At 43.4% G+C, this 14,481-nt stretch overlaps 1 protein-coding gene across 5 annotated transcripts in view; it reads right to left on the bottom strand.

Annotated features, from left to right (window-relative positions):
* The window catches only part of SMAD2 (SMAD family member 2), an 83,235-nt gene extending 73,542 nt beyond the window's left edge, over positions 1 to 9,693 (bottom strand). For 2 of the 5 annotated variants that reach the window (XM_042910940.1, XM_042910936.1), the window contains exons 1-2: positions 9,602 to 9,693; positions 9,182 to 9,267 (exon numbers count right to left, since the gene is read on the bottom strand). The gene's annotated coding sequence lies outside the window, so the exon portion shown is untranslated. Of the gene's footprint in view, positions 1 to 9,181; positions 9,312 to 9,546; positions 9,569 to 9,601 lie in introns of those variants that run through there. The other 3 variants (XM_042910938.1, XM_042910939.1, XM_042910937.1) reach the window with 3 other exon arrangements.
* Positions 9,694 to 14,481: the final 4,788 nt, after the last annotated feature.

Below are 14,481 nucleotides of genomic sequence, written 5' to 3' on the forward strand. Positions count from 1 at the left end.
CAAGTTCAAACATATACAGCCAAGAATAATGCCAGGCTTCTCTCCAAAGTGCACAAACATCATAAAAGTCAATGGAAGCGTTGTGATGAGACCCACAATGGTCATCGTAAATGATTAAGAGTAAATGATACAGTAAAGAACCACCCGATACATTTCTTTTAACCGTCACCTTAGCAAGAGATTTCTGCTCCCACAGACTACAATGCAAAAGAAGAAAAAAACTGCCTGAGAAATTCTCATGTATTCATACGTGTCTGTATACACGTGCAATTTCTTTAGACCAGGGCTGCCCAACAGAAATAGGATGCCATCCACACGTAATTGTAAATTTTCTACTAGCCACATTAAAAAACTAAAGTAAAAATATAAAATTAATCATTTAAATAATTTAATAATTTAATCCCACTATATCCAAAATTACTATTTCAATGCACAATCAGTACTAAAAAGTAAAATACTTTACATTCTATTTTTTGTTCTAAATGTTATAAATCTCCTGTGTATTTTCCACTTGCTGCCCATCTCAGTTCTGACTCGCTATATTCCAAGTGCTCGGTGGCCACATGTTGGGACACAGCAGCTCTAGAATGATACACCAGAAAGAAGCTCATAACAGTGGTTCCCTTTCTGGAAAGTAGAACTGGGGAGTAGGAGGTGGGAGTTTTCAGGGAGACTTACTTTTCATGATTTACTATTTTGTTCCTTTTGAATTTTGCACCATATTCATGTACTACCTACTCAAAAACATGAATAAAGTCCATTCCATAGAATAAATACATAAACGTAGATCTCCTTTGACCCGCTTCTAGAAACCTACCTCATGTATGTGTAAAATGATGAATAAACTAAGTTTATTTGTTGCGACACTGTTTTTAATACCCTGAGACTGGAAATAACCTAAATGTCCGTCAACAGAAGACTGGTCAAATACACTACAGCACCCATACAAAATAATACTCTGAAACCAAAGTAAATGGGTACTCATTATGTACTGACATGGAATAATCTATAAGATGATTATATAAAATACGTGACCCTTTGTCCTAAAAAGTAATATATGCACAAAGTTGCTCATATATGGACAGAATTACTGGAACATTACACAAAAACCTAGTAACGTTACTAGCCTTTGGAAAGGCAACTGGGTGGCAAGGGACAGGCTCGGAAAGAGACTTTTCACCATATATCCTTTTGCACCTTTTGAATTTTGAATGGTAATAATGTATTACCTATCTTAAAAGCTCCTCATTCTACATCTAGCTGGTATCTTTTTATTTACCATGTTTGGTCTTCATGTGATATGTAAGTTCATCTATAAAGACTAGTGTTTTTCTAGTTTCTTCATAGAGAGCGTTGAGGCTTGTTTTTCCCAGAGGCCAGATACTTGAATGATACTGAAGTAGTTTTTATACACACACACACACACACACACACACACACACACACACACACACACACACTTAGCACATAGTTCCCAGAGTCATATCATTACAACTTCATCCCTAGCAACTGGATTCGTTAGTAAACTCCCCAAAGTCAGCTTTTCCTGAACACTGACTGATTTCCAAGTTTCTGGTACCTGGAAACATCTCTCTCCCTCTCCTCCCTTCCTTTCCCCCTCCCTCTCTAGATCAACTATATACATAAGAGAAAAAACATATATACCCAAGGAAATCTCTTACATCTAATTCAACATTTATAGCAGGTGGAATGGGCCTAATCTGTGTCTGCTTTGGCATGTCTGTGTGATTTTAAGAAATCTAAGTAAAGAAGAGTTTAGTCAATAATGACAAACACTGGAAAAAGTAGTATGATAACTAAAAAAGACTGCTAAACTTGGCTGTTCAGAATTCACTGGTAACTTCTGAAAGGGAGGTAGGAAGCGAATATGAAAGAGTGGCAAAAAACGTTTCCAAGGTTCAAGGGTAGAACAAAGGAAGTGATTAAATATAGAAAGCAAATGTAGGTTTCAAATATCTTCAAATTACAAATACAAAATATTCCCCAAATACCTACATGAATTTTTATTTCAAAAGAAAGCTAGATTTTTTCAACATAAAATACTTCAAATGTAATAGTGCTGTCTCAAACACCTAAGGTCCTTCCAGAAAGAGTACAAAATCACCATAAGATTTTTGGCAATCCTGTTCAAACATGTGCTACACAGGTAGACAAAAACAAAAAACAAAAAACAACTAATGACCTGAATTTTGACAATGGTTTTAGTCAAAGAAATGAGGATAAAAAAAGTATTAAAAATATATATATAAAGATAGACAACAACTCATTGAAAAACAGACTTCTCAATTCTCACTGTAACTATGCTCTTTTCCAAAGTTGTAAGCCAGGAAGGAAAGACCCTGCCATTGGAAACATAAGGTGGCCCCACTAGAGAACGATGGGTGTCTTTTAAATGAAAGCAAATAGAAAACATTCACGTGTTCAATTTTATGGACTGTTAAAACCTAAAGTGAGAGCATGAATTTAACCCTGAAAGCAGGTCATTAGCTCAGTGAAAGGCCACATTACATACGGACTGCAAAGAGACTACCTATTCTTGGAGTTCTATTCCTTTCTCCTTGAAAGAGTTGTATGGAATCTATACGTCTATAAGCAGCTTGTAAACATAAAATTACATGCTGGTTTATCATTCCCAGATTAAAAAAAAAAAAAAAAAATATATATATATATATATATATATATATATATATATATATATATCCATCCAACTATTAGAAGACCACACTGGCCCAGACTCAAATCAGCATGAAGATTCAGTACTCCAAATGCCCTTCCAACTCCCAGAGTCTTGACCTGCTGAAGCAGCCGCTTACAGTCCTCAGGGTGTGCAAGTGCAATCAAAGCAAAGTCTACAGTAGGCTTGTTCAACAAAACTTTCTATTAAAATTAAATTTAACATTTATTTCCTCGGTTACTGCAGTCACAGTTCAAGTGCTAAGCAGCCACCTGTGGCTAGTGTCTACCATATTAGTTCGGGTCTACAGCCAAGGTTTTTCTCCGTGATCTATCAGTCCTCAGGGGGAGCTTCACAGGTTTCCCCCCCGGGAGAGGACAACTGAGCAGGCAGGACTTCCGCAACCGCCCATCCCCCTTACATTTTGAGATTCTGCATAACGTTTTGTACGTTCTGGGTGCTGTTGTGCGCATACAGGGGTGGGTGGGTGTGTGTACGTGCGCGCGCGAGCGTGCACGTGTTAAGTCTGAAAACTACTGGCTCAGAGCAGAAATGACGTACAAACCTCAGACCAAAGCTGAACCCTCTGATACTTAAAACAGTTTATAAATAAAAGTTTAAATGGCCAGTTTACATGAACTACTGCCTAACCACCTGTCTGTGAAGTAAAAGGCTGGTCTAAGCATGGAAAATTTGCATTCACTGCCACAGATAGAACATCTCTAGTCAACAAAAAAGTTTCCATAGGTCATTCAAATCAAGGGAGAAAGCTCACGGCCCTGCTTCCATTGTAGCATTTATCAGGAGTTTATTCTGTGAACTTTGCAAATCAGATTCGCCGCCCCATATTTTGTAAAGAAGCATGAGATTAAAATAGAGCATTTCCTTAATATTCACAAAAGTTTAACCATTATCTTTTTTTTTTTTTAACATTTATTTATTTTTGAGAGACAGAGAGAGACACAGTATGAGCAGACGAGGGGGCAGAGAGAGAGGGAGACACAGAATCTGAAGCAGGCTACAGGCTCCGAGCTGTCAGCAGAGAGCCCAACGCGGGGGCCCGAACTCACAAACCGCGAGATTATGACCTGAGCAGAAGGAGGATGCTCAACTGACTGAGCCACCCAGGCGCCCCTAACCATTATCTCTTTATAGAATTTTTGGAAGAGCTGAAGCAGCATATGAAAATGCACTTTACCTTAGACACAGGCAAATTACAAGATCACAGATTTCCCATGTTACTTGCTCAGATGGCATCTTTTTTGAATCAAGGTAACGAACTTGATGGACTTCCAATGGCTCCCCCCAAGATTATTCTTCCTTACCAACTGAACACATTAAGCCTGAAACTATGCCCTCCCCCAAAATGGAAGGGAGTTAGGAGGAGGACACCAGATTTAAGGAAATGCAGGTTTTCAGACGCAAACTGGGCACATGTACTGAACAGATAGCAACTAAAGTCTACACTTACTTTCCGCTGCTCTCATCCTCAGGCCAAAGTAATTCCAGATTTTGAAAAATTACAGGACTAAAAAAAAAAAAAAAGAAAAAAAAAAGAAAGAAAGAAAGAAAAAGAAAAATCACAGGACTAGCTAGAAGAATTAGTGACCATTTCATATTACAATGAAATAAACTCACAAATTTTAATGGGATTAAAGTCACTCACTAGGATCTCTGTTTTCTTAAGAGCCCAAACTTAAAGAGATCTAAATTACCAGGCACCAGCCCTATTACTGTGGCTCAGTTACATCTAAGAGGAATGTACACCCTGTGTACTCTAGAATGTAAGTCACAGAATTAGCTTAATATTTCTGGCTATCTGGCCAAATCAAAGGCAGTGTCTAAATCCATCTAGCTTGGCAAAATTATATTCTCCCCACATGAAATTACAGAAACTGAAGCTGAGGGCTATCCTTGACATGACTAGCTAGAATCAGCACTGAAATAAGCCCTAATTGAATACATTGCAATTATAACAATCTGGAATAATGATCAAAATTGATCAGAGACAAGCCATAAGCCTCAAACTCATTTTTAAATGAGTAACATTGAATTACTTGTGTACTACTGGGGAAAAAAAAAAAAAAGGCTAAGGCTATGTGTTACAAGGTCACCAATTAGCATTTAACGGAGTAGATTTAGAAAGTAACTCTTCCTGGGTAGGAAGGAGAATAATCTAAAAAAAAAATTATTAAGGCTAAATACTGGGTCAAAGTCACACATAAGAGGCAAGAAGCCCTCAACAGACAGGCTAGCCAACTGTCCATACTTGTTCAGTCCTCGGAATCTCTAGCACACCATCTTGAAGCCTGAGTGAAATGTTTTAGCTGACACCCCTGCAGACTGACAAGGAATGACCTACTCCAAAAAAAGGGGGTGGCATGGGGTGCTACAGCACTTAGATCACCTTTCTTTACTACTGGCCTAGCATGAAAGGCTTCTCAGTCACGAACAGTGGAGCTCTAAATAGCAAAACAAATGAAAAACATCTTGCTCATAGTAGGTCCTGTGGATCTTTCACAAAACAAGTCATTCTATATGGCACAATGTTCTACCCCTTTAAGAATATTTGCTAATCATCCCAAATGACAATCTAAAGCATATTATGTAGATTACTGCACTCTTAAAAAGATTTTCCCAAACATGGCTTAAGCTAATTGATGAACATTCATTACTACGCTTTCAGGTCTGGTCCTGCACTGAATGGTCCCAGACATGCTAGTTAGGCTCTGAATATTTGTTTTGTGTCCTGTAGATTATCTCTATTATCCTCACCAGGCTGTTATCTGTTTTTTTTCTTTCCAGACACACATAGGCTAAAACAGTTCCCCATCCTCCTACCCCACCACCCCCCCTCCAACTCCTCTTAACCTCCCACATTACTCACAATCTACTTGTTTCTAATCTACTGTGGGTTTAGAAGCTAGATAACTTTGTTAGAAACACCTGAAATAAATGCCAACAGGTTCCGATTAAGGGTCTCGATGGCTCTCCTATCACTAGAACTTTAGCTTAAAAAGAACTGCTGAAAGCTACAACCAGAAGACATGGCGCCTGGGTGGCTTAGTTGGTTAAGGGCCCAACTCTTGATCTCACCTCACTAAGGTCATGATCTCCGGGTTCATGAGTTCAAGTCCCATGTCGGGCTCTGCACTGATAGGGTGGAGCCTGCTTGGAAGTCTTTCTGCCCCTACCCAACTTGTGCTTCCCCTCTCACTCTCTCAAAATAAACTCAAGAAAATAAAAGAAAAGAAAAGAAAAAAGAAAGCTACAAGAGAGCAACAGATCACCTGGGAGGACCCTATGTCTGAGGCAATGTTCTAGGTACTTCAACCACAATCATTTAATCCTCGTAATAACCTGAAGAGGCAGGTATCCTTACAATCATTTTCAGCCAGAAAAACAAGGCTCAGGAGTTAAGCAATTTGCCCAACATAGTAACTGAGAAACCAACTATTAGCCTGTCTCTCTGATGCCACAACCCATGGCCGTCCTACTACATGAGATTGTAGCCCAATCCTTATTCTCGATGTCGGTCATTGTCTTTGCACTTTATTTCCAATTCTTTCACTGGAATGTGTCTGATGCAGGTTTGCTTCCTTTCTCCAGCCACTTTCTATAACTAAAGGGCAATGGATAGTCAAACTAAGGCCGAAGGAAGTTTAGCTCTGTAAGTGTTCACCTGTTCAGCAACAGATGTGTTTCTGAAACACTGGCCACATCCTCAGTTGTATAGATAGTGAAAAACTGATGACAAGCTCCTCCCCAAACTACAGACTGTTCCCAGTGACACTATGAGTTAACACTTGTCTTCCCTGGTAATGTCCTCTACAGTAAAGCATGCAATGCAAGCATACTTTAGAAACTGGCTCAGTAACATATCGCAAGCTCCCTCAATTTGTACAATAAAGTGATTTCCTTACTCTGAAGACTGGAGGACAAGGCAGGAGATAGAAGGAGTTTCTACTTTTCTAATTCCATTAAGGAACAGGGGTATACTTGTTCCCTGTTACTCTATTGCCGAGTCCAGGGCCTGACACACAGCAAAGCCTATTTTACTTGTTGAATAAATGCTACTTGTTCAATAAATACAAGTTATTTGTTGAATAAATGTATAACCTCTCCTGAATTGGTTTTGAAATCTTTGGATTTCTCACTTCTGACATACCCTTGCAATACTTAGTGGAAAACAGCTTTCATCTCACAAAAACTAAAAGCTTAACAACGGTTCCTCTCCTCCCATCAAAAGACAAGGGATCTAAAAGACATGCCCCTCTCCACCCTCTAAAAATGACTCTCGTCCCAAGAACATGAATGAGCCCCCATCTGCCGGACTGCGCCAAATACAGCTTTTATAAGCATTACAAAAACACCTGTATAAAAAAAGCTGTTCTAAAACAAGGCCTTTGGAGTCCTAAAGTACAAAACCAATAGAATAAGGAGAGCATTCAGGCATTTGTAAGAGCCAAAACTGAAAATATCACCTAAATACAAAAACTTAATAAATGGGTCTTTGATCAGCAGGCTATGCAGCCACATATCTCCCCCCAATGTGAATATGATAACAATATGATTCTAATATTCACAATATGAAAATGAAAAGGGGACCTTTTGCCATCTTGAAGTAGAAATAACCTTTGCTCCTATTAAAGAGTGACTGCTGAAATATACAAAACCAACCCCAAATTCCTACTTAGTTAAAACACATACCAGGCCTGACAAGCCACAAACAACAGGAAATTACCCCTCATGGTTTCTTACAGGACTATTATTACACCAACCTTACAGATTGTGTAGATTTGATCACTTTCGGCTAGGCACAGGTAAGTTACAACCATGAAAAAGCAAACTCTTGGTGAACACCTACAATGTAAAAGCACTTTAGAAGACACAACTACAACGCATAAAAGCAAAGCTCTGAGAGCAATTTCTTACTAAACAAGCCCAGAAATGGATATTTCCAATCACATTGATTAAAACTTGCCAATGAACTACTTTAAACTCAATTTTAACATTAAGAGTACTAAATGAGCACTTAGACTCAACATATTCTTATTTATTACCACGACTAATTTTATGGCAAAAATTAAGGAACTTTGAAAACAAAAATCAGTGTTACTTTTCGAATTTAATATAAATGTTTGCTAAATAAACTTCTGGTTGAGAAAATTCCTCCAATATCCTGTATGGTTTTTTTTAAAGCAAATGAGAAAAATCCTCAAACTAGTATACATTTATGAAATCTATTTTACATTATGTCTCCCATCTCTGTTATATCTGCTTCACATATTTATGTATTTACATTAAAACTCTTCAAACTTCATTTAACTACTTAACTTACACTTCTATCTAAAGAAAACATTTTAAAGGGGGTCAAAACTAGAAAAGCAAATGTATTTTCAGAGTAATAGCAAATTAATTCTTATGTGGCTCAAGGAAAAACATCCTTACGATCAGTGATACAGGTTCAATTCATATAAAACCAGGAAAAAAATGAAAAGGAACAAAGATTACAGAATTATGAAGAATTCTATAAATTAATTCAAATTTCAAGGAGCACTTTTGAAAGATGTAATTACTCCCAAGTTAAGTTTGTGTGGCCACCTATTTATCCATTAACAGTTACTTTACATGTGTTACTTCAGAAGTTTAAAACAAAATTTAGGACACTCCAAACTGTAACAAACAAGACACGATTTTGATGGAAAAATGCTTCCAAACTCGTTTCACCTGGAGATGCCTTTCTAATTAATGGTTTAATTGACAAGAAACCGGTAGTATTTAACTTTCAAGGGGTCAAGAGGAAGGAACAACAAAACCAACCTAGGTATTGTTTTCCTTTTGTTTGGGATCAAAAGGAAACCATAACCACAAAAAGGTTAAGTAAAAGCCCAAAGTACCCAACCCAAGGACAGTATCCCCCAAGAGAAAACAAAACAGAGTTGCAATTTGTAAACCAAGTTTGAAATACGCGAATCAATTAGCGTGCTTTCCTAAAGGCGTGTGATAAAAACTAATGGGCTCCGCTCGCAGAGCAACTTTCACAAGTGAATGCAGAAGGATCTCGGCAGAGTATCAGCCGTGTGCGTGCTTGTGAGAGTACACACAAGCAATTCAGAACCCCGGGACTATAATGGTTAACAAAGGTTACGGGGCGAGGGCGGGGGGAGGAAAGTGGAAGCGAAGTATCGCACGCTCCTAACACGGCTTGCCAACAACTCCCGAAACGAGAGCTCCGTCCCTCCGGCTTTGAAAATCAGAACCACAAACTACCAAGCGCGTTCGCGGCGGAGGGGACGGGCCCCGGCCGGCCCCAGCTCCCGGAGGAGCAGCTCGGGCGCCGACCCCTTCCCCTCCGGGCCGTCCGGCCCCGCCACACCCCGGCCCCCAGCCCCCGCGGCCATGTGACGCGGCGAGCCTCGCCGACCCGAGCCCGACACAAACACACCCCTAGCCCCGAGGGCCCGCCGGGCGCCGCCGCTTTACCTGCGCGCCGAGGCTCCGGGTCCCGCCCCGTCAGAGCCGGGGGTCCGGGACCTTTTGTTCCTTCCTCTTCCGAATGGGATGAGGGGCTGGCGGGGAGAGGGGAAGGGGCGATTGGAGGCGGAACTGAAAACACTCTCGCGGCCGCCCGGCCCGCCCCGCCCCCCAGCCACTGCCCGGCCCGCGGCCCGGCGCGCGGGGAGGGGGCGCGGGCTCGGCCACCGCCCGCCGGAGGGAGGGGGTGGGGACGCGCGTCCCGCCGCCGTCGCCGCCGCCCCTCCTCCCCTCAGGCGCGCGCCCGTCCGCATCCCCCACCCCTCGGGCCGCCCGGACGGCCGGGCCCTCCCCCGCCGCTCCCGCCGGCCCACCTCCGCTTCCGCCCTGCGCCCTCCGCCGCCGGCCGCAGCGGCGCGGCGCACCCACCTCCGGGCGGCTCGCTCGGCGCTCGCTGGCTGCTGGCTGGGAGCTGCTCCGCCGCCGCCGCGGCCGCGCGGTAGACCCGCCTCCCACCCCGGGCCGCGAGCCCCGCCGATTCGCCGGCGCAGCCCCGGGGCTGGCACCCTGCCGCCCGCTGATTGGCGCCCCCGGCCGCCCGTTAGGGCGCGAGGCACGCCGGCCGAGCGCAGCGCTCGGCGCGCACGGAAGACGGGGTGAGCGGAGGAGGGAAGGAAGGAGGCCGAGCACCCGGGAAGGGTCGGGGCGCGAGCGGGGTTCGGAGAGTCGCGGGCCACTACCTCCCCACCTTCTTTCCCTTTGGCCGCCCCGCCCTCCCGGCCGGACCGGCGGCGCGCGCAGCCAATCAGCGCGCGCGGTGCTCGGGGTGTGAGCCGCGCGTCGGGGGCCTCGAATCGGAAGGGAGACGTCGCTCGCTGATTGGTCCCGCCTCCCCCGTAGAGCGTGAGGCGAGGCGCGGCCGGGCGGGAGGGCTGCCGGGCGGCCGAGGATGAGGCGGAGTGGGACGCCCGCGGTTTCGGTTGACTACGTCTGGGGCGCGATTCCCACGAGGCTCTGGGAAGAGAAGGGGAGGGGAGAGATGAGCAGGGGAAGGGAAGGCACGGAACCCGCCGAGCTGCCGACCACCCCTCACTCATCGCCTGGGCCCGGGGCCCCTCCCCGGTCTCCTGCCAGCGCCATTGGGTGGGGCCTGTGGGGGCCGCCGCCTAGTCCACCTTCCGTACTCAAGCCGGGAGTGGACACGTGCTCATCTTTTGAGGGGGCCCGGGGTCCGCCTCGGGGACAGGACGAGATGGGGCAGAAAACGGGTCCGCAGAAGCCCGAGGACCCGACCCACCCTGGGCCCGCCCAGAGGCGAACGAGTGGGCGGGGCCCTCGTGGTGGTAAACGGGGCGGGGTCCGAGATGTAAATAAGCCCAAGGAGGGGATTTTTACGGGGTTTAGGAGCCAGGGTAAGGGATGCCAGGTATTTAGGTAGAACCGGAATCTTGGTTCTGTCTTCGTTAAAAATGGTGCTAGTCATGCATGCTCTGAAAGATCCTTGCGAAGTCTAAAAGATAAGCGCTTAGCACGATGCTCCCTAATTGCTGGGTTATCTTCCCTTCCTCTTCAATTCTCCACTGATGAGGCGATGTTCTTAGGCTCCAACTTCGCACATGTGCGATACAAGGCCCTAAGCTGCTGGCTGTCCAAGGCTGGTGGGTGGGTGTCTGCACTTCAGTAATCTTGTCGCTTGTACCCTACGGACACCCAAGCCTGTGCTGAAACATTGAACCCAGCTAATCACATCAAGTATTTATTAAGCACCTACTACGTTTGGCGGGGAGCACCACAGAGCCAAAGACGAAGAGGAACAGGTCTTACACGGGTAGTTGGTGCCAGAGCAAGACCGGAACTCAGTTTTCTTGGCTCCATGGCCCGCACTCATCCCCCTCCATCCTTACTTTGTGGCTTCAACGGGGAGCTCAAGACAAACGAGGAAAGAGACACTTGGTAGTACACATCTGTTTTCTAACAGGCCAGGTGACCATTTTCAACAGCAAGAGTTTTGAAGCATACTCTTTCTTTTCAGAAATGAAAGCTTCCCTGAAGAGCGTGCCTTCAAATGGACTTGGAGAGATAGTTGGCCATTCTCTGTGTCCTGCAGGTTTTCCAGACCATCAAGATGTTCATTTCTACCACCTCCTCCAATATGGAAGCCCTGGAGTTAAGCAAATTGTAGTTTTGAATGCTGCTGTGTTCCCAATCTGTGAGCTTTGACAAGTGGAATTCACCTGCAATGATGGCTCTTTAAAAATAGTTACGTCATGGGGCGCCTGGGTGGCTGGGTCAGTTAAGCGTCCGACTTCGGCTCAGGTCATGATCTCGTGGTCTGTGAGTTCGAGCCCCGCGTCCGGCTCTGTGCTGACAGCTCAGAGCCTGGAGCCTGCTTCAGATTCTGTGTCTCCCTCTCTCTCTGCCCCTCCTCTGTTCATGCTCTCTCTCTCTGTCTCAAAAATAAACGTTAAAAAAAATTTTTTTTAAATAAAAATAGTTACGTGGTGATTCAATAAAATAAATATGACCATGAAGAGCATAGGGCTTTGAAGTGGAAGGAAAGTCAATAGTCGTTATCATTTCTTCCTTTCTGTTTGTGCTAAGATGAACGTACTCGGCAGAAATTCTTCACAAGTTTACCTCCAGGGTGGATTCTACCATTGTCAGTTTAGGGACAGCTATATTCACCCCTTTTAAAAATTAGCTTGTGAAGCAGACCCGGGAAGCCAATTGGTGGAGCTGTTCCACCTCCTAAGATTTCTATTTCCACTTCCCAGAGACATCAGGGAGGATAGTCTAGGGCAAAGGCTGTTCCATTTAGAAGTAGGAAGGCTGTGTTTGATTTTTGGTTCTTCTTCCTGCTGACACAAGCCAACAGTTTTAATATGAAATAACTTAAAAAAAGCTACCCTGGGTCACACAAATATTTTCTCCTTTGTGACCCGGATGTGCACTTGGGTGTCCACGTGGGTGAGTAGGAGTAGAAACAAAAGCAAGGGTGGCTGGGATTCCAGAAGAATCTGCTCCCAATATGGGAGTCAGGTGCTTTGGGGTACATTAAGTAAATGGGTAATATGCTTGAGGTCTACATTAGACCATCTCTCCGAAGTGTCAGAATCTGGGTTCCTAACTCTTCCCTGTAGGGAGCTTTTCAGGACCTCTGGGATTGAGGAAAGGGGAGGAGGGGAAACCTGACTACAATGATGTCCCCAAAGGGCTTAGAAGTGGGAGCATGCCTACTGTCCCCTCTGCCAGAAATGCATCTAAACTAAAGTGGGTCAAGACAGAAACTAAAGGCAGATGGAGCAGAGATTGTCGTGGCAACAACCAGCTTGGAAATCCACTGGGGTACCTCAAGACAGACCTAACAGTAGGTCCCTATTGTATAAATTGTATTGAGTCTTATTTTTATGTGGATAGATATTGCAAAATCAATTCAGGGGCATCTAGGTGGCTCAGGCGGTTAAGCATCTGACTCTTGGTTTGAGCTCCCGTCATGATCTCACGGTCCATGGGTTCAAGCCCCACATTGGGGTCTGTGCTGACGGCATGGAGCCTGCGTGGGGTTCTCTTTCCCTTTCTCTCTCTCTCTGGCCCTCCCCTGCTCTCTCGCTCTCTCAAAATAAATAAATTAAAAAAAAAATCAATTCAGAAGCAATTTAAAAGTAGTTAAATGTATTGGAAAGACACAGAAGACAAATAGTAATGGTGATTGCTTTTGGAAAGAGATCTGTGGAGTCACAAGTTGGAAAACTTAAATTCCATCATTAATTCTTAGGCAGTTTGAGTTTTTAAAAAATCTGTCCTTTTGCTGATATTTCAAAAGATATAACTCCTATTCCATCTCCTCTGATAAATCTATAAAACCCTTCCTGGTTACTCCAGCCCAAAGGATATCACTCACCTCTGAATTTTCTCTCGTAGTCAAAATGATTTACATACCACGACTTCGCTTTGATTAATGCCTTGATCAGTTAGTTTAGTCTTGAGCAGTTTTTTTAACTTTTCATGTGTATGTTTTGTCTCCCCCGTGTAGATTGTAAATTCCTGAAGGACAAGGACAGCATCTTGTTCTCAGTTGTCTTCCCACACTCGGAGATAAAAAAAATAAAAAAAATAAAAAAATTACTAAGTAATTGAAAAAAGGTGAAATAGAGCATTTGTGTAGCAGGAATATGCTCTATGTGTGTCAAAGGTCTGCAGGCATTCTGCACAGCTTTGCCCAATCTACTGAGTTGCCCTTGACACAACTCTTGAGTATCCTATCAGCATCCAGTCTGTATACTCGCTCATCCCGGTGGAATGCAATTGCAGCCAGCTTACTACCTCTTTTTTCTTTTTTTTAATTTTTTTTTTTTAACATTTATTTTATTTTTGAGACAGAGAGAGACAGAGCATGAATGGACGGACCGCGAGATCATGACCTGAGCCGAAGTCGGCCGCCCAACCGACTGAGCCACCCAGGCGCCCCGCTTACTACCTCTTAAAGAAAGATCCAGTCATTTACAACTAAAAGGATACCGATTAAATGAGATAACCTAAGTAGAAATTGTAAAGAACAAAGGTACGGTGTTACTTTTGTTGCAAATGACGATGAAGAAATCTGACACCAGCTGGATTTTTATCTCAATATGACGAAATAGCACTTTTTTAAATGAATTTTTAAACGAATTTTTAAACGAATTCATGTTGAAGATGTGTACCTGCCTCTGTGTACACACAGTCTTTATTCACATGCTAGTTTTTATTAAAAATAATAAAAATTTAACATCTGATGGAAATGCTGGAGAATAAAGTATGTATAAGAAAAAAGAATTAAATTTGGCATTTATCTGGTGTCTGTTATGTGCCTATCATAAAAGCATGGTGGAAAATTCTCATTTTATGGCCAACATTTCTCAAGAAAAGAAGACATTTGTTTAGGGTTTTTTAGATTTGAAGGGAGAAAGTATTTGAGAAGTTGGCACTGGTTGAGAAAAACATTCAGTGAAAATTAAAAACGTATGTCTCATCGTTCTCCAGGCATCTGATAATTAATATATTTCTTATCTATACATTTAAAAGTGTAAATTATCATTGGATCAATTGATCATTGGATAGCTAATCTAATGACTGCTCAAATATTACTTGGTAAATTATAAAACCGTTTTGATGCAACGAGCATGCCCATAAAGGCATTTAAATATTATTTAAGATCTATACGTTTGGGAAAAACTAGACAAAGGCCCATGTCTAAATGCCAAAAGAACAATGTACAAATTATTTAAAGTTCTATTGTAAAGAGGGGTAACTGGGTAGTCATATGTCAACAA

Source organism: Panthera leo, chromosome D3 (genome assembly GCF_018350215.1).
Source record: "Panthera leo isolate Ple1 chromosome D3, P.leo_Ple1_pat1.1, whole genome shotgun sequence".
Taxonomy (NCBI): Eukaryota; Metazoa; Chordata; class Mammalia; order Carnivora; family Felidae; genus Panthera; species Panthera leo.